A 26,247-nucleotide genomic window follows, 5' to 3' on the forward strand; every position below is an offset into this window, starting at 1 on the left:
GAGAAAAGAGCACTTGACAAAAGGTACTAAAATACTCAGAATAAAAATCTCAAGCAGAGCTGTCAAAGGCATCAGAGTAAAGCACTGCAAATACATGCAAGAATTTGTTGTGCTTCATCAAGCCAGACCACACTGCCACCTACTGAACAAGAATGCCCTTTTCCTTGGCCTTGTCTATCCTGAATGCTTCCTGAATATTCATTTTGGGAAATGTGGCCATTCGTTTCCCCCTTCTCAGAGCAGTTTGGCAACAGGACAGGCAGCCCCCTCTATGAACCAGCACCATCTTCTCTGGTGCCCACCCACCAGAGGAAACAAAGTAATTGGATGGCAAGCCGGCACCATTAGACACTGACTCATCTGTTCCATGACAGAAGGTGGGGGAGGCACAGTCCAAATGAATGTGAGGAGATGCACACCACCCCGAAAACAACTGAATCACAAGGCAATCACACAGAAGAAACTGCTGACAAGCGTTTGAAGCAAGGCACCCATAACTGTGAATCACGTAGCATAACAGCTGGGTACCAAATGATTTGTAAATCTAGAAGATTCAGAAATAACTATGCAGCGACAACCCACATGAGATCCAATTCCTAGCCCAGATCCCCTGGACTGAGCCCACTGAGAAGCAGCAATGGGCCTGTGATTAATTGCTTCCCAAACTGTTACTTGCCATCAAGCACTCACAGTTAGTGCCCTAGTTTCAAGCCTGAAATCCCAAATTACAAGGGGAAAGAGTCCAGGGGAAAACTAGATACCCAGGATGAGAGGCTGATATTTCCACTTGCCAGGTAAGTCTGTTCTAAGTAGGTAAAGCTCATTTCTCAAGACAGAGATAAGAGGCAAGGGGAGTAAAAAAAAAGTAAAGGAGAAAAAAAAAAGGGAATAACAGTGACAACTCCATTTACTGAATGCATATTATATGCCTGATACTTCTCTAGGCATTTTAATATGCCACTATTTCTAATCCTTTCAATACTAGACTAGTTTTACAGAAAAGGAACAGATTCCGAACAGTAAAAGTACTTGCCGAAGATCATATAGATAATGAGATACAGAATCTGGATTGTAACTAGCTATTAGAAAGTAAGGGAGAAACGAAAGATACTACTTGGTCAGAGCTGCTGCCTTTGTCAGATGAACAAGAAGTTATTTTCCATACCAAAATTAGAGAGTGGTGACCACTTAATGTAGTGCTGTGGCTAGGCAAGATAAAACCACACCTGTGAGAAGTCATTTTCTTCTACTCCCCCTCTAACTGAATGGTTCCCATTATCAGAGAGATAGTAATACTTTGAACTCTTGAGACTCTGTGCTTAAGGAGAAGGTTGAGGCCTTATTCCACAGAGAAGGATAATTCACAAGTCACCGACTGCCAGTAAATTAATCTGTGGCTTACCTTTAACTGGTCACTCCAAACAATAGAGCTGTGTAGTGAAAACTCAGAAAACTTCTAAAACCTTTCATCAATTTTCTGTGATTCATAACACTTCGGGGAATGAATAAACCAAGTTCCAGTGGATACCAAGAGTCATACTAGGAAAAGCCAGCTTCTCTCAAACCTTCCCTAGTGCCAAGGAACCTGTTAAGCATTTGGATTATATCCAAGTATATACCAACCTAGGATGTGCTACCAGCTAGAAAGAAACTCAGATATCAATCACCTAATATAAAACTCTTATTTGACAAACGAAGGGACTAGGACATAAAAATAGAAATTCCTCATCCAACATCTTCCTTCTATCATTCATTCAAGAGTCTCAAAGCCCTGTTGTACTGGTGTTGTAGCATGTTCTGGGAAATGTAAACAAAGTAGAAGATACAGTCTTTGCCCTCCAAGAGCTTCTGATAGACCTCTAGCTATAGATCCTTTTAAAAGGATCCTTGTAAAACATCACAATATTTTGTGGATCTGCTCATATCAATTATACTTTTAGTGTTCACTGATTATGAAAATCAATAAATAATCAAAAGCTGCTATGAATTCAGTTATGCTCTTAAATTCATTTGTATTTAAATAAAGCCTATACATGAATCTGAAAAATTATATGTATGCATTTTTAAGAAATCATTTATTTAAATCTCAAGACAGTTCTTGGTAAGCATGCTTATATAATACCTCATAGCTGCAGGTCACAGGCAGAACTACTGCTGTAGAGGAAAAACCTGAAGACACTGCAGCCAGATCCAACTTTATACTCTGGCAGAATTGGAGGTGATATATGATATGTTTTACTGGATTCCAGGAATATTTACCTGCCCCAATATATTCCCTTCCCCACCCCCTGAGATCTTTTATTTCCCTCTGCCATACTCCACACTCTCAACTTTCTGAAATTCCAACAACCAAAGCAGAAATGGTTTCACAAGCAATTACCACTCAAATGCAACCCTTTCAGAAAGATGGACAATCACAAATACCGTTACATAGGTTCTTTATACCTATCTAGCTGAGTTTAAATAAAAGACATTATGAGAGGTCGATGACTGACAGGTTATTTCTAGCTGGGAAGACCTAAAAGCAGTCTGGGCAGGGTATGTCAGCATTTGGGTAGGGGTAAGGACTTAAGAAATTCAGAGAAGAACTTGAAGATACTAGATGCAGGAAAAATGGTGAGGAGGTAAGAAGAAAAGAATGGGTATCAAAGGCAAATTTTACTAAACTTGAAAAGTTCCCTTGAATCATCTCATACTACAAAGTATCATAAGAGTACATCATGGAGTGCTAAGTGTTACGGTACACACAATAACTGGCAGAACAGTTAAGAAAAGAAACAAGATCTCTTTGTATGTTGGACTATTTTGAGAAGGCTTCATGGAGAAGTAGGGTATGAACTGGACCTTAAAAGTATAGGCAGGATGTGAAGAGCTGAGGGAAGGGTATCGCAGGTCTAGAGGAAATCATTAAGCAGAACTGAGCATTGGGGAGAGAGTGGGAAACAATGATCAAGTCAGCCTGGATGGAGCAATGGGTAGATATTGAGAGTCATGAGAAATAAGACTGGAGAGATATGGTGGTATAAGATCATGGAAGGCCTTAGAATCAGATAAAGGAGTTAGTTCATTCTTCTTATAGACAGTGGGAATATCCATGTGTTCTTGAACAGCTGAGTGGCATAGTGAAAAGGGTACACTAGTCCAGCAGTGATATGCAGGGTATTTGTTACTGATGCATGGCTTTCAAAGTTAAAACCCCAGTTTTTTCAACTCATTACCTATGAGGCCATAGGCAAGTTATGCAACCCCTCTGAGCCACAGATGTTTTTGTCTCTAAAATGTGAATAGTAATATATACTTCATCTGGTTGTTGTGAGAATCAAATGAGATAATCTTCATAAAGTACATTATTACAATGCCTAGCCGAGCATACACTAATTAATAAATAGTAGGCATTTATATTAAAATTATCATTATTATCATCATTACCAATAATACCAGGGAAAGTAATTAGGAAGCTGTGGCAGTAATCTAGAAGTAATCTATTATTTAGGCCTAGATAGAGGCCACACGGAGGAGGAATTGACTCTCAAACACATTCCAAGGAGACATTCGACAGGATTTGGGGATAGACTGCACATGAAGGCTGAAGAAGAATGGAGTGAGAAAGAAGATCCCAAGGCCCAGGAGACTTGGATGCTGGAAGTATGCACAAACGGCAAGAATGGAGAAGGATATTAGAAAGAGTAGGGAGGCTGGGTGGTAGAAAAAATAATACATTTCTTTTATAAAACATTGATTTTTAGGTAATTGAAATATGCCCAAGTGATAGTCCACCCATTGTGACAACATTGTACTAATAAGGTCCACAGGACAGAACTGGAAAGGTAGATCTGGGAAGTAACTACAAGGAAATCATAGTTGAAGCCAGATAGTAGATGAACTTGCCAAGAGGATGAATGTATCAGGAGAACAGAGGACGAATAACAGAGCTGGGAGAACAACCATAATGATGGAATAAGATAAGGAAAAGCATAGGAAGTGTTTAAGAAGTACGGAGAGAATAAGTAGCACCTCTCTTTAAGAACAGTTACACTAGAGTGCAATAAAAAGGATTCAAATTAATCACAAAAGAGCATGCCCAAGCTAAGGCTGGAATGGTCTTAAAAAAAGATATGCTTATCCGCCTGGAATAATTCATGGTTCACTGGTAATTTAAAATGGAATTGTCACTTAATACATTCATTTATTCAAAAAGCATTACAGGGGTTCTACAAAGCATGACAGTAAGTGTTTTAGGAGCTACAATAAAGTATACAAAGTCTGTTCTGGGAGATGGGAGGGTAAGAGATATATTAACACATATTTTAAAACATTTAAATCATAATATCAGAGTAAAATAGCAATTTGAGACAACAATTCATGTGCAGAGTAATATGTAATTGTCAGATAACTGCTAAGAGTTCAGAAAAGAAGAAAATGTATTTGGTCTAGAGTCATCAAGGAAGGCTACCCAGAGGATGCAAACTGCAATTGGGATTTTTAACCATGGGTTAGTAACAAAGTAATTGGAACAAAATTCTGATACTTTAAACTATTAATCTTTACCATGAAGACTATTTATCTAAAGGGGTTTGTCCTGGATGTTGATCACCATAGTGTCTATAAAATGAAAGCCTCTCCAAGCTGATGTTCCTAGAACTCTCTCAGTATGGTCAGTATCAAGTTTGCTTTCCCTTCTCAACTTCACCTCATAGGGCTCTTCCTGGGCAGTTTAGTAATTCCAATTAGAATCTTACAACTTTTTATGAATGCAACTTCCCAAGAGCTAGAAAATACACTGGGAAGAAAAACCTTATAAATAGAAGATGGGCCTGGCCTTGATCCACAGTTTTTCTGAGTTTCATGTTTTTATACACAAGGCAAAGCTAGAAATCATGAAATGCCGAAGGTGATCAGGGAAATAAAAGCATCAGGTACCTGATCTGGTTGAGGAGCCTTGCATTCAGGGAATGGAAACACACATTGCAAAAACTTAAACAGTAATATAATGTTTTTAATGCTGATCCTCCAGGAGAACCGAGAGAGGAGAAAAGGGGCAAAAATAAACGGTCCGGGTTCATTTAGCCTCAAGGAATACTGGCTCTGAAGGGCAAAGGGATGGAGAAAGGGGAGAAACAGGACTTTGGTTTCCTAGTAAAGTCTGATATTAAGATGCAGGAAATGGTTTTTAAATTACACGTGTCTCATTCTATAGCATACAGAGCTGCTGATTATCTGAAGTACAAAAGAAAAGTGGCCATGTCCTGAAGAAGGCATTACCCTTTGAAGAGAATATTAGGTTGTTGTCCTTTTGCATTTCCCAAAGACAACCCACTGAAATTTCCCAGAACAGTAACAGAAGGACCGCTTTGCAGAAAAAGGAACAGCAGGAAGTCTGTGATGACAGGAAGGTCTCGCTTAAAGGAAACCTGATGTGTGATTTATTTTTCCCTTTACATAAGAGATTATCTGAGTCAACTGTTAGATTTATAAAATCATTCTTTGCTGCAAATACAATAATAATAACAACAACAACAACATGGATAACAACAAATTTCTAAAAAGCAATAAACCAAATGTTCCATGGCAATTACCCCCTGGAATTCACTTGGGCAATTACACAAAGTAAAATCTGGAGGTGAAGACAAGAAGTGCTGATAATAGGTTTCTATCTTTTGGTAAAAATCAGAGTGAAACTGTAAAGTAGCGTGAGGAAGGCCATTCCTTAGGCAAACCAGCAGGGCTGCACAGTTTGGAAGGAAGCCAACCTAGCACTAAAGTCAGGTGGCCTGGGAGCAAGGAAAGGCGATGGCAAAGAGAGAATGAAGGAAAAGATGGAGACAGGTCCAAACTGGTAAAGGGCATCAGCAGAGTTAATGTGACACTCAGAGTTTCCTAGGTATTCTCATGAAGCCCTCATTCCCACTGTCCCTTCTTGCTTCCCCTTGGGGTTTCTGGGAAAGACATTTTGTGACATCCAAGATGACATCCAAAAAAAAATATGGTGAGGGATGCATACTCAGGAAATATCTCTGACTGTTAACGCTGGTCTTGCAGAGCCAATGCCCTAAGTCTTTATTTGCAAAATTAGATCAGAGATGGGGATTTCAAACCAGGTAATAAGGACCTAAAGAATCAAGGCTAAATCAGAACAACACAAAGTTCTCACACCATGGCCAAGGACTAGCTGTTTCTGGGGAGCAGTGGGAGGTTCTGGAGTCCCAGATTATATATCTCTGTCTCTAAATCATCCAATTAGTGAATTTGAGTTTCTCTTCCCCAAAGTCTCTGTCTATATCCAGGCTATTACAGTCTTTTAGAATACCTTGTGAAAGGTTGAAAGGCTTTAATATTTGAGAATTTGTTTCTGCTGCAGTTAATACATTTTACAGCTACCTGCCTGTCAATACCTGAGCTTCCAAACAAGAGTTTTAGGGTAGGTTAACTCCTTTATCCACAGAACAAGCAAGTGTAGAAGAAGCATCTACTATGTTCACAGTACTGTGAAGGTATACAAAGGAAACTAAAAACAGAAATAGAATGGGAATAAGAATCATAATGTAATGTGTCATAATTCAGTTAAAAAATCTCTTCTCACCTGAATTTGACCACCCAAAGTCTTTTCATCCTTCAAGGTCACTGTAGGCTCATACACACGGCCTGAAAGCTCCCCAATATCCATTCTAACAATGGATATAAGTGCAAATGACATAATTAGACAACACATTCTCAACCTGGGGTGGGAGTGGAGGTGAAAGAGTGCTACAGAGACAGGGAGCAGTGAGGAATGGAGCATAAAATCTTCTGGGGAAAGAGTTATGTGGGTGGTTTTTAAAAAGAAATTCTAAAATGGTCATTTCTTTGATGTGTTTTTAGTCACAGCATTTTGAAATTCAAAACATTAACAGTATGACATTTTCATGTTTATCAGAGGGGCATGGATTAGAAAACAAGAAATTTCCTTGGAAAAGAGACCATGTTTAGTTCTACTTTTTATCTTCAGCACCTACCACAGAGCCTGGCATACAGGAGGTGTTCAGCAAAAGTCTGTTAGTTGAATGGATGGATGGATATGAATGAATGAATGCATGATAGGAAACTTGAAGCATTAACAAAAACAGTCACATAAACAAACTAGAATCCTTCTGTTTCTTACCACTGCTAAGACGTGACATTTTTCACTAATACCACTTAGAAGAAGAAACATAGGAGGGCTGGAGATTACCAAATCCTGCCATCAACATAACAAGTGGCAACACTGAAACCAAAGAAAGACTTAAGAATGCTTGTGTTGACTTTATCAAGGAATTTAACTGTATAAATCAGATCTCAGAGGCAAATTAACAATGACCCAGACACCAGAAAGACTGTCCACAGCAAAACCAACAAATGATTCCAATCTCCTCTCTTGCAGATCAGAGGCCTCAAAAAAGTGTGAGCAATTTAGTTAAACTTGTCAAAATGTTTAAATTTTCCCTCTTCCAGGCATGTAGTAGGATTGCACTTCCTAGTCTCCGTGTGGTTTCTGAGGTTCTACATGACTAGTTCTGGCCAATGGGGTGTTACTGAAAGTGACATATGCTGATTATGAACCAGAGAATTGTTACTGTAAGGACCTTCAAAGGTCTCTTTTTTTCCCTCTGCTACAAAGACTAGCAATGCTCCCTATAGTTGTTTCTCCATCAGCCTGAGTCATAGAGTAAGGTTAGAGTGAAGGTGACGGCAATGCAGAGCAGAGCCCAGCCCCCAAAGACCTGAGATGGATGCACAGCTTGAACAGACAGGAAATAAACCTTTTATGTTTGAAGCCGTTGAGATTTCATTGGTTCTTTGTTCTTGCAGCATAATCTAGCCTATCCTGACTAATACGACTTGGTTTACTATAATCAACATAGTTTATATGCCTTAAATTGCTCTGACCCATTCTTCAAAGCTTCGAATCTAATTGCTACTAGCAATTAACATTCCACCAAGAATGAAATAATATAGAGAAAAGCAATCTTGTATTTAAACATTGGAACTATGAACAAAGAAAAAGAACATGCAAAAAGGGAGATATATGCCAGCAATTCCAGTAATTCTAACATAAAAAAATAAACAGATAAATTCTGAAACAATTTCAGGTGGCAGGAACAGACTCTCACCATCCCTCCCTGTAATGGAAACTCATTAAATACAAAGGGAAATGTCTTGAGAAACTAAAATAGCAGACCACACTCAAGATGGCCCACTGAAAATAGACTATCCTTGAGACAGTGATGGGAATTCCTTAGAGGGAAAGTGAGAGGTAATGGGAATTCAATAAAGACACCACATACATGAGTCGTTCTAAAGCTTAACATAATAATCTTCATGTGTATAGCACTTTATAGTACATGAAGCTCTTTCATGTGTATTTCTTCATTTGAGCCTCACAACTACCTTATGAAATAGACAGGGTAGGGAATATTACCTACATTTAATTGATGAAAAATAATAAACCCAGATAAGTTGTGAATTGTCTAAGATCAAATAGCTAACACATGTCAATGGTGGGATTAGAACCTCTGCTTCCTAACCCCTACTCCATGCTTTTTGGATGATATCACATGTACTTCTAACAAAACACATGAGGTCACTCACTTTATAGAGCTAAAATTATATTGTTAGCTTCCTACAATCACTCGCAATCTAAGCATAAGCTTTATTTGCTTAATTACCATCTGAGCAATAGGTGTGATAGCCAAGTTTATATTCTGTTTGAAGATGAGACACTTGCAACTAAGATGCTGTATACTATGCATTAAACATGCCATACTGTTAATTCGTTTCTCAGCAGATGATGGTTCTGGACGTAAATTAGCATTGTGCTTTTTCAGATCCAACAGATGTTTCTGGGTGTTTAGTTTTATAATTTTTTTCTCACTTGAGATATTACATGCAGTAATCAAGCACTGCACGTACTGACAGATAACTCTCCTTACAGCAGGGTATGAAGGCTAGAACCTAGAGTCCTCCAAGCTGGGTTAAGGTTCAGGGATGTAATTCTTAATTTTCCTTTCTACATCTATTCTTTGGAGATGTTTTATCCCACTACAGTAATCTGTATACTAGAAATATTGAAGACTTATGGATGGGTCTTCTTTCCTCCACCAGGGACCAAGTACTACACCTGGAGAGTTCTCTAATTTTACGACTCAATAAAGACCTTTAATTAAATTAGGTAACCAATTTCCGTAGCAATCACTAAGGTAGTCCCTAAAATAGTCCTGACGTGGAAGAAGCGTTGCTGACTTTGCCAATCATTAGGTACTCAAAAACCAAGCATGTAGCAGGGAAAAAATCCACTCATACTGCACTCAGATGCATAAAGAAAGTGTAGCTTATTCATTTATTCTATAACTGATCTGATATTCCTCATAAACCCTCACCCACTTGATAGAAGATAAAAAAGATAGAAGAGAAAATTTTACCTAGCTCAATTTGTTCATTTTAGCCCAATCTAATAATTTAAACTCTAAGGTACAGTCTCTTTATATAAATTCAGTTTTTAAAATGTGCTTTCCATCCCCCTGCTCATCCCTAAGATGACACACTTGGGCATTCTGAAAGGGCTTTCATGAATATCAGAAGATATTAAAATGGAGTCTTTTCAATCTATTTAATCTTATACCTCAAAAGATTAAGAATAAAAAAATTATTCACAAGTATGCTTCCATCCCAAAGCCAGGCTCTTGAACCACCAATGCAAGAATTTTGAAGGTGGTGTCCAACAACCTTTAAAGGTTTCACAACCCTTAGTGCAATATCCACCTCCGGTATAAGTGAGTTGAGGTTGAGGAGGGATTGGAAAATGGAAGAAACAATTCCTTTCAGAAATAGTTGAAGCTCATAGAACTCAAAATCAAAAAACCAAACAACCTGATTAAAAAGTGGGCAGAAGGACCGAATAGACATTTTTCCAAAGACAAAATGCAGATTGCCTACAGACACATGAAAATATTCTCAACATCACTAATCATCAGGGAAACGTAAATCAAAACCACAATGAGATATCACCTCACACCTGTCAGGATAGCTATCATCAAAAAGAACACAAATAACAAACGTTGGCAGGGATACGGAGAAAAGGGAAACCTTGCACTGTTGGTGGGAATGTAAATTGGTGCAGCCACTGTGGAGAACAGTATGGAGGTTTCTCAAAAAACTAAAAATAGAACTATAGTATGATCCAGCAATTCCACTCCTGGGTATCTATCCAAAAAAATACAAAAACACTAACTTGAAAAGATTCACGCACCCCAATGTTCATAGCAGCATTATTTACAATAGCCAAGATATGGAAGCAACCCAAGTGTCCATCAACAGATGAATGGATAAAGAAGATGTGGTATGTGTATATATATATATATATATATATATGTACACACATATATACACACACACACACACACATACATACATACAATGGAATACTACTCAGCCATAAAAAAGAATGAAATTTTACCATTTGTAGCAATGTGAATGGACTTGGAGGGCATTACCCCAAGTGAAATAAGTCAGAGAAAGACAAATACTGAATGATCTTACTTATATGTGGAATCTAAAAAAATACAACAACCCAGTGAATATAACAAAAAAAGAAGCAGACTCAAAGATATGAAGAACAAACTACTGATTACCAGTGGGGAGAGGCAGGAGGGGCAATATAGAAGTAGGGCAGTAAGAGGTACAAACTACTAGGTATCAAATTAGCTACAAGTATATATTGTACAACATTGAGAATATAGCCAATATTTTACAAAAACTATAAATGAAGTATAACCTTTAAAAATTGTGAATCACTATATTATATACCTGTATCTTATATAATATTGTACAGCAAATATACTTCAATAAAAAAGAAACAGTTGTTGACTTCTAGTAATATTATTCTTCCTTCTCCCCATAGGAGAAGGGAGTTGATGTCTTTCCATTACCTTAATTCAACTGAGAGGGCCCTCAAGAAGAACATTCAGAGGGCTTACTTTTTATCCCCTGCCATTTAGGGGTAACAGGAGCCTAGTGTCTATCTGGAAATCTAAAGGGCAAGAGGTTGTGGCTGGCTAGCTGTTCTGAGAGTAAAGAGAGGATGGTGCATGGACAGTGGCCTACACTCCCAGAATTTGTCCACATAAATGACACATTAGTATCTCTTTTGGACCATATATTTCTTTCCTATTACTCCTGTAACAAATTACCACAAACTAAGTGGCTTAAAACAAAACAAGTTTATTATCTTATAGTTCTGGTGGTTAGAAGTCCAAAATGAGTCTTACAGGACTAAACAAGGTGTTAGCAGGACTGGTTCCTTTGAGGGCTCCAAGGGACGATCCATTCCTTGTCCCTTCCTGCTTCTAGAGACTGCTGGCATCCCTTGGCTTGTGGCCACATCACTCAAATCTCTATTTCCACTATTACATTGTCTTCTCTCCCCTCTGATCTGCATCCCTCTTATAAATACCCTTGTGATTATATCAAACCCTCCCAGATAACCCAGGATAATCTCCTCATCTCAAAATCCTTAATCACACCCACAAAGTCCCTTTTATCATGTAAGGTAACCTATTCACAGGTTCCAGAGATTCAGACACTGACATCTTTGAAAGACCATTATTCAGTCTACCACAGACCAGAGTGAGCTTTCTTAAATCCTCCATCTCAAAAGGGCTTTAAGCCTAGAGCAATGGGACCTCAGCAGAAAGAGCCTGAAGATACATCATCAAAATTAGGAGTGGGCAGGAATGGGAGAGTGTTCCTTAATAGCCATCCAGAAGACAGGCTAACTTTACTAAAGAATGTGGAGGTAAGAGATCACCAAATAACTAAAGATGACACCTCAAGAGTAAGGTTTAATACCTGCCAAACAGATACATCAAAGTCAAGCCACAATAAGACCTTTCAGGTAAGATTTTCTTATTTCTTACTTCTCATTCTTCTACCCACTGTGACCGAAAGAGTTCATAAAATGTGGCTATCACATTGGGGGAAGGGATAAAAGGAGATGCACAATGAAAGGAGAAAAGAATATAAAAATATGCCCCCTTTTATACTACAGTTAAGTCTGAAACAAACCATTCTCAGGGAGGGAAGAAGCTTTAACTTCAAATGAAGTTCAGAATATTAATTATTACATAGGATTTGAAATTTTCATTACTGAAAAGAGACAATTCTTGGGGCAAATGTGACCAGGGGACTTTTAATCATCCAAAAGCTTTAGGACCTGCCAAGATTTCATCCTGTGGCAAAGAAAGAACCAAATCACCAAGCAGGTTTGAGCAAGCAGTGAGGGAGATGGGAAGAGTGCAGGCGCCTTATGACTTCACTTTACTAAGTTCTACGTATTCACTGTAACCATTACATAACTTTGTAGCAGAAGGAAATGGGAGGCAAGCTCACAATCATGCACGGATTCTTGTAACTGTCCTCTAACTCTGATTCCTTGGGGCTCTGTGGCAATGTGACTTGTCTGCCTAGTCACCGCTCACTCTCTTGGCATTTGCTGCTAAAGCCAGGGATTGGTAAATTCTAAGTTTTCTTTTATCATGGTCATGGCCTGATGGTCCTTGCTGCTGATTAGGCACTTGTTAACACAATGGACACCCAGATGTTTGGCTCGGAATTAACATTTGGTCCTTAGCCCAGGCTAACCACCCCACAAGGCTCATCTAGAGAGCTGCTTAACTCCTGTAACTGAACCCCCTCCAGGAAACCCACCAGCCAGAATCTCAGCTAACTAACTTCCATATGCTCCTCCCAGCAGAGTCATAAAGAAACTTCTTTCTAGTTCCAACTCCGCAAAGGAACAGAGAGCAGCCCAGGGCCAGGATCAGCTACGTAATTTGCGGGATTAAGTGCAAAATGAAAATGTGTGACACCTTGTTCAAAAATTAATAATTTCGGGCTTCCCTGGTGGCACAGTGGTTGAGAGTCCGCCTGCCGATGCAGGGGACACGGGTTCGTGCCCTGGTCCAGGAAGATCCCACATGCCGTGGAGCGGCTGGGCCCGTGAGCCATGGCCGCTGAGCCTGCACGTCCGGAGCCTGTGCTCCTCAACGGGAGAGGTCACAACAGTGAGAGGCCCGCATACGCAAAAAAAAATAAATAAATAATAATAATAATAATTTCAAGGTGAGGAGAACAGAGCATTAAGCCCAGTACAGGGCCCTTCTGAGTACAGGGCCCTCTATCACTGCCCAGGAGCACTAGAGTATTTCTGTCTAACCATGCTATGCCACCAGTTTTATACTGGTGTGGCCTTTCCCAACCAAGAAAGTGAAAGGTAATGCAACTGCAGCAAAAAGCAGGGAGAAGGGGGTTAAAGACATCAGCTGAATATTCTTAAACTATTATCCTCAGTTACAAACATCTCAGCTTTAAACTGCACTTTATAGCTTTGGGTTTGCAAAATGCTTTTATATCTATTATCTCATTTGTTCTTCCTGGCATCCTTGAACAGCAGGTAGGCATGAGTCTCACTTTACATTTGAGGAATCTGGGGCTAGAGAGGGAAAAGAATTCATCCAAGAATATACAGTTAAGATGAAGTTAGGATGATATATACAATCCCAGACTGGCATGACTCCAAATGTAGTTTACTAAATTATACACCTTTATCTTATTACTCTAAGAACCAGGAATTATGCTTGCTTTTCCATCTTTCCACAACATATAGCCTCATTGAGCCCACAGAGGATGCACGTGCATGGCAGACTTGCTTCCCTTCTTAGCACTGCTCTTCCTCTTGACGTCTCTATCCTCCACCACCTCCACCACCCCCCCCCCACACAGTGTCAAAGATCAAGTCAGAGACTTGGTCAGCTACAGTTCAACTGCCACTCAGCATGGATACTACTAGTCAGAATCAGATTTACGAACAAAGCTTAGGGAGACCCCAAACGGATATTCTGATGGCTGGGGGTGGGGTGCAAAAAGGTACTACTCACCAAAAGAATACCCTTTCCACTGAAGGACTGATGTCTGAAACTCTCCTATGAGAGGCCTTCTTTTGAGTTTTGCCAGCTTATTCAAATGCAAATGTATTAGGATAGTGACAAGTTAAGCCTTTAAGTTATTCAGACTTTACTGTGAATATGTTTCCTATTTCTTCCTAAGACCAAGTTTTGTCAGGGTATAGAAAGCATGGGGGGGGTCTCCAAACAAGCTAAGGAGAGGGATCATCCAGTGGGGGGAAAAAAATCAGGGAACTAGGTGATCTACTTTATATACTCTCCAGTTATGCCTGCTGCCCTTCCTTCTCTCATACAGATAGATCTCAAGTGACAGGAAGACTGATTTTTAAGGAACTACCCTCTCTTCTGCTGGGAGAACTTGGTTTAACATGTTTTTTCCTCACAATTAACTCCTTTCTGCCTAAATAAAAAAGAATGCCTGTAACCCTGATACCCCTAAGTCATTAGGGCAATTTTAAAGGCTCTCTGTAGAAGTTCCACTTAGATTCACTTACATTTGTTAAAGGGGATAAAACCCTGAATAGGAACCCCACTTCTGTGGAGATGAAAAAAAATCAATAGAGGTTTACAAAATGTAAAGTCAAAATTGCACATAAAAGGCTCTCTCTCCAGGACCAAGATTTTTGGGATAAATAAATACTTGACAAGAAGAGCATTCAGATACTTATCAAGTAATATTTGCAGTTTGCTCAGATGGTTAGAAAATTAAAACAGTATGGGCCAAGAACATAAACCTTCTGGTTTACAATGCAGCATCATTGAATTAATAAAAACCTGACATCGTTAGTATTCCAGAAGCCTCAACAAAAACGTGATATACAACTAAAACAGGTGAGGGATTTTTTTAAAAGGCTGAAACATTTTAAACACTCTTTCCTAGAATAACTGTCAGCGTACAAAGCATGTCAGTGTAGAGCTCTTTGAAAAAGATGCCAAAAGGCTCTTTCACTGCTGTGTGGCAGCCATATTTGACTAAATACCACTCTAGCCCCCAGTTTTTTAAAGCAACTACCACCTACACAATTCCTTTCCCCAGAAACGGTTACCCTTTTTCCTCTCCTGGCACTAATCTCGAGTGTCTGCAGTATATAGTTCAGGGATAAAAGCAATATAGCTCTGCAGGTAAAGTCAGTATCTCGCCAGAGAAGCAACTAGGAACAAGCAGATAAGAGAAGTCAGTGTCCTTATCTGCAGCAGGAAGTCTTGTAAAGCCAGAGATTTCAGAAAAGTGCCTGAGCCACACAGTTCCAGGCTTTGAGGCCACAGCCCAGAAGCACTTAGTGCAAAAATAGGCACACTCATCCATTCCCACAGTTACAGGCCAAACAGCCCCAAAAAATGACTGACTCATAATTACCAATGAAACTGAAAACGGCACTTTGAGACCTAAGAGGTAAGATGTTCCCCTCAGAAGTTGAAGTCAGTAGCAATAAGGGCCCCTTTTCCTACTACATCTTCATCCTCCATTAGAACAGAACCTGAGGAAACAGACTAGATCTTAATCATTGCATAGGTAATGAAGAGGTAAATAGGTAATCGGTAAATCAAGTGATGATTGTAAAGTCCTTTGCTTCTCATAGTTGCCAGGTTCCCACAACCCCCTTTCACCCAGTGGAAGACAGTGATGTCTACTAGTAGCATAGTTTCAAGGTAAGTTCAGAGTACTTGCCATTACACTTTCATCTCTGCCTCTGTGAAAGAAGAAAAGATTCTAAAAGGCTAAGGAGGGAACTGTGTTTAGATGCTCTCCCCCTCATAGCACCCTGTGATGGTGGCAGGGCCTCAGAGGAACATGGGTGCATGACGGTATCCAGAGAGGCTACATCTTGGGCCCTGGGGCACAAAGACTCAGCAAAAATCCATGGAAGTCACAACAGAACTTACCTTCAAGGGACTGTGCAGGCTTGGATGAGGAGTACGTCAGTGGTGATCAGTATGAACCAAAGAACAAAGAGCCCTCCCGGCACGTCCTATTCTGTGCTAGACTCCCAGGATCACTGCACGATGTAGGAGGCATGGGGATAGGAAAAAGGACCAATAATAATTGAGATTGAATTTCCAACTAGCCTGATAAACTGGGGGCTCAGAGCAGATTAAATCTGATTTAGAGAAAACATATAAAATATTTCTTGTGCATCTGAGTTTATGAAGTTAAATTCATGCTCATAACACTACCTTCTCAACTCTCCTGACCCCTGCCAGCAATTCAGACCCACTGAATACCTAAAAGATAGAGGCTCTGTGACCTCAGGAGTTGTATAAGATGCTTCATGCATCTTTAGCAGATTCACAGGAAAAAATATTGAGTTCCAAAAACATGTCATTCAGCCACGTGAAATCAGCACCCTGAATAGGCAGGTGCAATGTGGGTCCTTCTTAATCTTTACTTTTATACTTTAGGCTTATAGTCACACATGTCTCACTCAGGTAGCAAGGCAGGGGAGTGAGTACAGGGGAGTCCCCAAACTGAGCATTAGAAGAAAACAGCTGGATTAGCTGAAATTCTCCGGAGGTGGAGCTGATTGTAAAACACCCTGCTGGGGGACCATGCAGACTTTATACAATTACCTGCATGTTTGCTGCAGCCCTGGGTCTGCTACAGAAATCACAGGCAATCAAATTAACACATGTATCACAGTGTGCACCAATGAATTCCCAAGGTTTCAGCCCAGCCTGATTACTATTAACAACATACCAAGGGAAAGAAGGATTAAGGGATAAACTATTCAGTCATCATGCTATGAATTAAATCAGTTCAATGGTGACTAAGACTTAGTTTATGTCATTCCATGTCCAAAATACCCTTCCCCCTCCCTCTGGCAATCTCCATCCTTCAAACCCTAGCTCTAGCCCTATCTTCTAGGTGAATTCTGAACTGCTATTGTAGGTCATGTTACCCAATCAAAGCCTTGTATAAAAACAGTATTCTACAAGTCACTAATTACTTCATCCATGGTAAATATGATTTACTAACTACATATAAGTTCCTTAATCACAAGGATGAGAGCTTTTATTTCTTTTGTATCCCCTCAATCAGTGGCTCTTAAACCTAGAGACTTCATGGGTAAGTAAAATCTTCACAAAAAGACTCTGGGGATCTGATAAAAGGTTGCAAAAATTTTATTTGACCAAATAAGGACACTTTAAAACCAACTAGTAGATTTCTACTTTGTATAAAGGTGAACTAGGTAATAAGAAATAAAGACCAACTTTTCCCCAAAACAACTAGAAAACTTGGCATAAATATTTTAAAAGTTTATTATCTGAAAAAGAAAGAAAAAAAAACCAATTCTATTTACAAAATAACAAAATTTAAGTCTCTATGAAGGCAGTGGAGAACTAAAAAGATGGCAAAAGCTTGTAAAGATATAAAAGGAGAAGGAAACCAAGGAAGGTTAAGCTGGATCTTTCATTCTGGAATAAGCAGATGAGAGACTAAGAAACTGAACAATAAATTTGAAAATCTGATGAGGTTAGGGGAGAAAAACTGAAATCCAGAGTCTACTGGGGAGGAGAGGGTGCATGCTGCTAAATGCTTTAAGTTGGGGCCACAAGGGTTTATGTCCTAAGAATAGGATGGACTGGTAAAGACCAGCTCACTCAGGGACTATGCATAGTAGTCACTGAAACTGCATTAAGGTGATCCAGGACTGTGAGTTCCCACAGACATTTGTCAGTTGAAAAAGGGTATGATCCTTTCTTTAGGAAGCTACTGTCATACTAGGACTCAAACTCTTACTATAATATTTTTATTATACCCAGCACTAAATCAAAAATGAGTACACAGACAAGATAATAATGATAGAAAACCAAAAGAAACATCAGAAGATAAAGATAATGGAGATATCATACATGGGTTTTTTAAATAACCACGGTAAATATATGCAATGAAATAAAAGATTATAAATACTTGAAAAAAACACTAGAAACTATAAAAAAGAAACAATGTTCTAGAATTAAAAATACAATAACCACAGTTAGGAATTCAACCCATGAACTTAGAAGTATATTAAATAGGGACTTCCCTGGTGGCACACTGGTTAAGAATCCGCCTGCAAGTGCAGGGGACATGGGTTCGAGCCCTGATCCAGGAAGATCCCACATGCTGCAGAGCAACTCCCATGCACCACAACTACTGAGCCTGTGCTCTAGAGCCCATGAGCCACAACTACTGAGCCCTTGTGCCACAACTACTGAAGCCCGTGCACCTGGAGCCCATGCTCCACAACAAGAGGAGCCACCACAATAAGAAGCCCGCACACCACAATGAAGAGTAGCCCTCGCTCACCACAACTAGAGAAAGCCTGCGCACAGCAATGATGACCCAAAACAGCCAAAAAAAAAAAAAAAAAGAATATTAAATAACTCTGAAGAGAAATTTAGTGAACTAGAAAATAGGCCAGAAAAAAACAGAAAGCAGCAGAGAAAAGTGTGGAGGAAAAACGTCTCAAAAGGGGAAAAGAGAAAAAGAGTGTAGAAGAGGTAATATTTGAGGAGATAATGACTGAGAAGGTTCTAAAACTGGAGAAAGACATAAAATGAAAGATGCAAGGTACCCTATAAACCCCAAACAGGAAATAAAATGATTAAAACCATACATAGGCACATCATAGTAAAACTGATGAAAAACAAAGAGAAAGCCTTAAAAGAAATCAGAATACTAAAAACTACTGAATTCTATACTTTAAAATGCTTAAAATAGTGAATTTTATCTCAGTAAAAAAAAAAGCAAAAAAGAAAAAAAAGAAAACAGAGAATAAAGATAGATTATGTTCAGTATATTAATTAAACTTGCTGCTTACCTCAACAGAGACAACGGAATCCAGGAAAAAAACAAAAACTGAATGATAACCTCAAAGTGCTGAAAGAAAGTAGCTGTTAAACAAAAGCAAAATATATTTTTCACTGCCTAGAGTCAAACTGAGAGAAATAGTAAAAGAGTGTTCTTCAGGAGGAAGGAAAACAATCCCAGATGCAGACATAGAAATGCGCGAAGAAAGCAGTAGACTACAAAGCTTAAATTTATGGGTAAATCCAATTGCAACAAAAAGAATAAAATACCTAGGAGTAAACCTACCTAAGGAGAAAAAAGACCTGTATGCAGAAAACTATAAGACACTGAAGAAAGAAATTAAAGATGATACAAACAGATGGAGAGATGTACCATGTTCTTGGATTGGAAGAATCAACATTGCGAAAATGACTCTACTACCCAAAGCAATCTACAGATTCAATGCAATCCCTATCAAACTACCAAGGGCATTTTTCAGAGAACAAGAACAAAAAGTTTCACAATTTGTATGGAAACACAAAAGACCCCGAAGAGTCAAAGCAATCTTGAGAAAGAAAAACGGGACTGGAGGAATCAGGCTGCCAGACTTCAGACTATACTACAAAGCTACAGTAATCAAGACAGTATGGTACTGGCACAATAACAGAAATATAGCTCAATGGAACAAGACAGAAAGCCCAGAGATAAACCCACGCACATATGGTCACCTTTTCTTTATTAAAGGAGGCAGGACTGTACAGTGGAGAAAGGACAGCCTCTTCAACAAGTGGTGCTGGGAAAACTGGACACCTACATAAAAAAGAATGAAATTAGAATACTCCCTAACACCATACACAAAAATAAACTCGAAATGGATTAAAGACCTAAATGTAAGGCCAGACACCATAAAACTCTTAGAGGAAAACATAGGCAGAACACTCTATGACATAAATTACAGCAAAATCCTTTTTGACCCACCTCCTAGAGAAATGGAGACAAAAACAAAAATAAACAAATGGGACCTAATGAAACTTAAAAGCTTTTGTACAGCAAAGGAAGCCATAAACAAGACAAAAAGACAACCCTCAGAATGGGAGAAAATATTTGCAAATGAAGCAACTGACAAAGGATTAATCTCCAAAATTTACAAGTAGCTCATGCAGCTCACTATTAAAAAAACAAGCAACCTAATCCAAAAATGGGCAGAAGACCTAAATAGACATTTCTCCAAAGAAGATATACAGATTGCCAACAAACACATGAAAGAATGCTCAATATCACTAATAATTAGAGAAATGCAAATCAAAACTACAATGAGGTATCACCTCACACCGGTCAGAATGGCCATCATCAAAACATCTACAAACAATAAATGTTGGAGAGGCTGTGGAGAAAAGGGAACCCTTTTGCACTGTTGGTGGGAATATAAATTGATACAGCCACTATGGAGAACAGTATGGAGGTTCCTGAAAAAACTAAAAATAGAAGTACCATATGACCCAGCAATCCCACTACTGGGCATATACCCTGAGAAAACCATAATTCAAAAAGAGTCATGTACCACAATGTTCACTGCAGCTCTATTTACAATAGCCAGGACATGGAAGCAACCTACGTTTCCATCAACAGATGAATGGATAAAGATGTGGCACACATATACGATGGAATATTACTCAGCCATGAAAAGAAACGAAATTGAGTTATTTGTAGTGAGGTGGATGGACCTAGAGTCTGTCATACAGAGTGAAGTAAGTCAGAAGGAGAAAAACAAATACCATATGCTAACACATATATATGGAATCTAAGAAAAACAAAAAAGGTCATGAAGAACCTAGGGGTAAGACGGGAATAAAGACACAGACCTACTAGAGCATGGACTTGAGGATATGGGGAGGGGGAAGGGTAAGCTGGGACAAAGTGAGAGAGTGGCATGGACATATATACACTACCAAACGTAAAATAGATAGCTAGTGGGAAGCAGCCACATAGCACAGGGAGATCAGCTAGGTGGTCTGTGACCACTTAGAGGGATGGGATAGGGAGGGTGGGAGGGAGGGAGATGCAAGAGGGAAGAGATATGGGAACATATGTATATGTATAAGTGATTCACTTTGTTATAAAGCAGAAGCTAAGACACCATTGTAAAGCAATTATACTCCAATAAAGATGTTAAAAAAAGAAAAGAAACGAAATTGAGTTATTTGTAGTGAGGTGGATGGATCTAGAGATGTCATACAGAGTGAAGTAAGTCAGAAAGAGAAAAACAAATACCGTATGCTAACACATATATATGGAATCTAAAAAAAAAATAAATGGTCTGAAGAACCTAGGGGCAGGACAGGAATAAAGACGCAGACATAGAGAATGGACTTGAGGACACGGAGAGGAGGAAGGGTAAGCTGGGACGAAGTGAGAGAGTGGCAAGGACATATATACACTACCAAATGTAAAATAGATAGATAGTGGGAAGCAGCCACATAGCACAGGGCGATCAGCTCTGTGCTTTGTGACCACCTAGAGGGGTGAGATAGGGAGGATGGGAGGGAGACACAAAAGGCAGGAGATATGGGGACATATGTATATGTATAGCTGATTCACTTTGTTATAAAGCAGAACGTAACACACCATTGTAAAGCAATTATACTACAGTAAAGGTGTTAAAAAAATCTCTGTACAATTAAGTGCTTTATGTATTATATCATTCACAGTAGGCTTAACTATCCTTTTTTTAACAGATGAGAAAACTGAGCCTTAGAGATGTTAGGTGAATAACTAAGGTTGTAGAGCAGGTCCAGCCAGGTCTAGGACAGAGGCCAGTTGCACAACAAAGCACATGCTCTGACTGGCCCCCTGCACTCCCTATATCATTGCAACATGTTTTATAGATTCCAGTATATATTAAATGTGAGTTTTTATAAAATTAACCATATTGATGACATCCTGCAGCACTTTTGCGCTTCTGTCTTCCATTTATTTTGCTTCTCTCTTCAACTTAACTTGCTTACAAATAATGTACTGAATGAATTTTATGTGAGGCACTTCATAACCTACCCTTGGATCTTTTCTTTTTTAATCCCTGTTAAAGTGGCTACTTCTTCAGTGGTTTTATTTACATTTTTCCCATAAAACATTGATTTTTTTAATTAAAGAATTTGTTTACTTGAAAAAAAAATTTATGGGTAAATCCAGATGAATACAGTTGAGCTTTGAACAACACAGGTTTGAACTACTAGGGTCCACTTATACACGTTTTTTCCCCAATAAATATGTACTACAATACTACACAATCCATTCTTGGCAGAATCCCTGAATGCAGAACCATGGATACAAAGGCCAACTATAAAGTTATATGTGGCTTTTCCACTACACAGAAGGTCAGCGCCCCAACCCCCATGTTGTTCAAGGGTCAACTGTATTGACTCTAAACAACAATAACAATAATAATAATGTCTTGTGGGGTTTAAAATATAGAGAGGGCTTCCCTGGTGGTGCAGTGGTTGAGAGTCTGCCTGCCGATGCAGGGGACACGGGTTCGTGCCCTGGTCCAGGAAGATCTCACATGCCGCAGAGCGGCTGGGCCCGTGAGCCATGGCCGCTGAGCCTGCGTGTCCGGAGCCTGTGCTCCACAACAGGAGAGGCTACAACAGTGAGAGGCCCGCATACCGCAAAAAAAAAAAAAAAATAGAGATTTAAAATACAATTAGAATAGCATATAATTTGAGAAGGGGTTAAAATGGAGTTACTGTGTTTGAAGCTTGGAAGAAGCCAAGGATTCACGCTATAATATCTAGGGCATCCACTAAAATGATAATAGAAGAGTATGTAGTTACCATGCTAATACAAGGTGAAAAAATAAGAACTAGTCAATCCAAAAGAAGGCAAGATAAGAGAGGACAAAATGAACTTAGAATGAATGGAAAACATATGAAGGATTTGGCAATATAGATTTAAATGCAAATATATGTACTAATTATAGTGCATGTAAATGAACAAGACACTCCAATTAAATTGTCAGACTAAATACAAATATATATGCTTCATACAGGAAACACATCTTAAATATAAGAATATGGAAAATTAAAACTAAAAAGATAGAAGGATATGTCATGCACACTCCAACTGAAAGAAAGATGATGAAGCTAGACTAATAGACAAAGTAAACCTTAAGGCAAAAAGCATTACTAGAAACAGAGTGGGATGTTTTGTAATGATAAAGGGATCAATCCATTAAGAAGATAAACAATTCTAAATTTATATAAACCTAATAACATATCTTTGAAATATATAAGGAAAAATTATACAGGATTAAAAATGGAAATAAGCTGTTCAAAAGGTTCAAACTTCCAGTTGTAAGATCAGTAAGTACTAGGAATGTAATGTACAACATGATGGCTATAGCTAACACTGCTGTACAGTATGTTTGAAAGTTGTTAAGAGAACAAACCCTAAGAGTTCTTATCACAAGAGAAAAAAAACATGTTTTTCTTTTTTTTTGCATCTATATGAGAAGACAGATGTTAACTAAACTTATTGTGGTAATCATTTCACAATATATGTAAGACAAGTCATTATGCTATACACCTTACACTTATAGAGGCATACCTCAGAGATATTTCAGGTTTGGTTCCAGACTACTGCAATAAAGCAAATGTTGCAGTAAAGCAACTCACACAAATTTTTTGGTTTCCCAGTGCATATAAAAGTTATGTTTACACAATACTGTAGCCTATTAAGTGTGCAATAGCATTATGTCTAAAAAAATAATGTATATAGCTTAATTTAAAAATACTTTATTGTTTAAAAATGCAAACCATCATCTAATATCACAGGATTGCCACAAACCTTCATTTTGTTAAAAACATAGTATCTGAGAAGCACAATAAAGTAAAGCGCAATAAAATGAGTTATGCCTGTACACTGCTGCATGTCAATTATATCTCAATAAAACTGGAAAAAAAAGCTGAGACCACACACACACACACACACACACACAAGAGAAAATGGAAACAGACAAATCCACAACCACAGTGGGAGATTTCTGGGTGAATTTTATCAAATATTACAGGATCCATGAGAGGTCTCAGAGGTCTTTTCTAGTGAATTTTATCAAATATTACAGGATTCATGAACATAATATATCACCAATCTTAAACTCTTACAGAGTTTAAGTTTAAAAAAACGGAACACTTCCTTAATTATTTAATAAAGTCAGCATAATTTTAACTCCAATACCTGACCAAAAAAAAAAACATTATTAGAAAGAATAATTACGTGCCAAAATCATTCAAGAACATAGGTGCAAAAACCTAAATATAAGATTGCAAACTGTACCCCATATTATATAAAAATGACCATGGTGAATTTATTCCAAGAATAAAACAGGTTTTTTTTTAAACATTGATTTTACAATGTTATTTACCACACTAACAGAATAAAGGTCAAAAATCAAACAACCATTTTTGTAGATGTGGAGAAAGTATTTGATGATATCCAACACCTCCTTTTGCTAAAAACTCTTAGCAAATTGGGAAAAGAAATAAAATTTCTTGATTTGATAAATGGCATCCACAAGAAAAACATGCAGTTAAAATCATACGTAATGGTGAAATAGTGGCCATTTGGCCCTTAAGTTTAAAATCAGACAAGCATTTCACTCTCAGCACTTCAATACTGACCTAGAGGTCCTAATGAGTGAAATGAGGCAGGAAAAAGAAATAAAGCCTTAAATATTAGAAAGGAAGAGAAATAAAACTTTTTTTCATATATGACATAACTGTATACATAGAAGATTCTAAGGAAGCCACAAAAACCCTTGAAATATTTTAAATTATTAATTAATTTTAAAGTCAATAAACAAATCAATTGTTTTTTACCCTAGGTACAAGCAAATTAGAAAATAAATTCTACATTATTATTCACAGTAACATCAAAATAATAATTTTATAAAATAAATTTAATAAAAGATGTGTATAAGGTATCTACTGAAAACTATAAAATACTGGTGAAAGAAATTAAAGGATATGTAAAAAGAGTATGATATTTATTATGCTCATGGATTACAAGACTTCAAAATATCAATTCTCCCCAATTTGAGCTACAGCTCCAAAGTCAGAAGACTTACATTACCTAATTTAAAGACTTATTCTATGTAAAAATATAATTATTAAGACACGGTTATTGGTACAGCAGACAAATAGATTAACAGACTAAAAAGTCCAAAAGTAGAGCCACATAGATATGGTCGACTGATTTTCAAAAAGGCACCAAAACATTTCAATTAGGGAAAAGGTTTTTCAACATATGTTGTAGGAATTACAGGACAATCATATTTTTTAAATGAACAAATGGTTCAATAAATGGTGCTGAACAACTGGACAACTATACATGAAAAAAGTGAATCTAGATACGGACCTTACACCCTTCATGAAAATTAACTCAAAGTGGATCATAGACCTAAATGTAAAATGCAAAACTATAAAACTCCTAGAAGGTAACATAAGACAAAATCTAGATGACCTTGAGCATGGCAATGACTATTTAGATACAACACCAAGGGCGTGATCCATGAAAGAAATAACTGAACTGGACTTCATTAAAATTAAAAACTTCTGCTCTGCAAAAGATGATGCCAAGAGAATGAGAACACAAGCCACAGACTGGGAGAAAATATTTGCAAAAGACACATCTGATAAAGGACCGTTATCCAAAATATACAAAGAACTATGGATTTGGGGTGATGATGATGTAGGTTCGTAGGCTGTAACAAATGTATTACTGTGGCGTAGGATGTGGAGGGTGGGGGAGGTGGGGCATGTGTGGTGGCAAGGTGTACTTTCCATTCAATTTTGTTGTGAATCGAAAACTGCTCTAAAATCTATTAAAATGGGGGGAAAAATAACGTTGACCTCCACCTCACACACTACACAAAATTTGGGATGTACGGTAGTGGGGGAGGCAGGGGTGAGAGGAATAGTTAAGTAATACTTTCTGCTTGATTTTGGAATCTAAAGCCCCTCTAAAAAAATAGTCTATTAAAATAGAAAGAAAATGGACATTTACCTCTACATCCCAGCATAAACAAAATTTAGTTGTTTATGGATAACAGATCCAGTTTTAGCATGAAAGCTAAAACTGGAAAGCTTCTAGAAGTAAACATAGGTGAATATCTTTATCACTTTGGGCAGGCAGATTTTTCTTGTAACACAAAAATATTAAACATAAAGGAAATATTGATGAACTCTTCATTAATTTCTCTATCAAAATACACCATTAAAAGAGTAACAAGAAAAGCTACAGACTTGGGAGAATATGTTTTCAGTGCATATATCTAAAAAAGGACTTGTATTCAGAACTTAGGATCCCCACAATATAATAGAGACAAAAATCCAAAAAAAATAGCCAAAGAGCTAGACACTTCACAAAATAAGGTATCAATATATGAATGGCCAATGAGTACAAGAAAAGGTACTCAACACCATTAATCATCAGAAAAGTGTAAATTAA

The sequence above is a fragment of the Tursiops truncatus genome, chromosome X (assembly GCF_011762595.2).
Source record: "Tursiops truncatus isolate mTurTru1 chromosome X, mTurTru1.mat.Y, whole genome shotgun sequence".
In the NCBI taxonomy this organism is placed as follows: Eukaryota; Metazoa; Chordata; class Mammalia; order Artiodactyla; family Delphinidae; genus Tursiops; species Tursiops truncatus.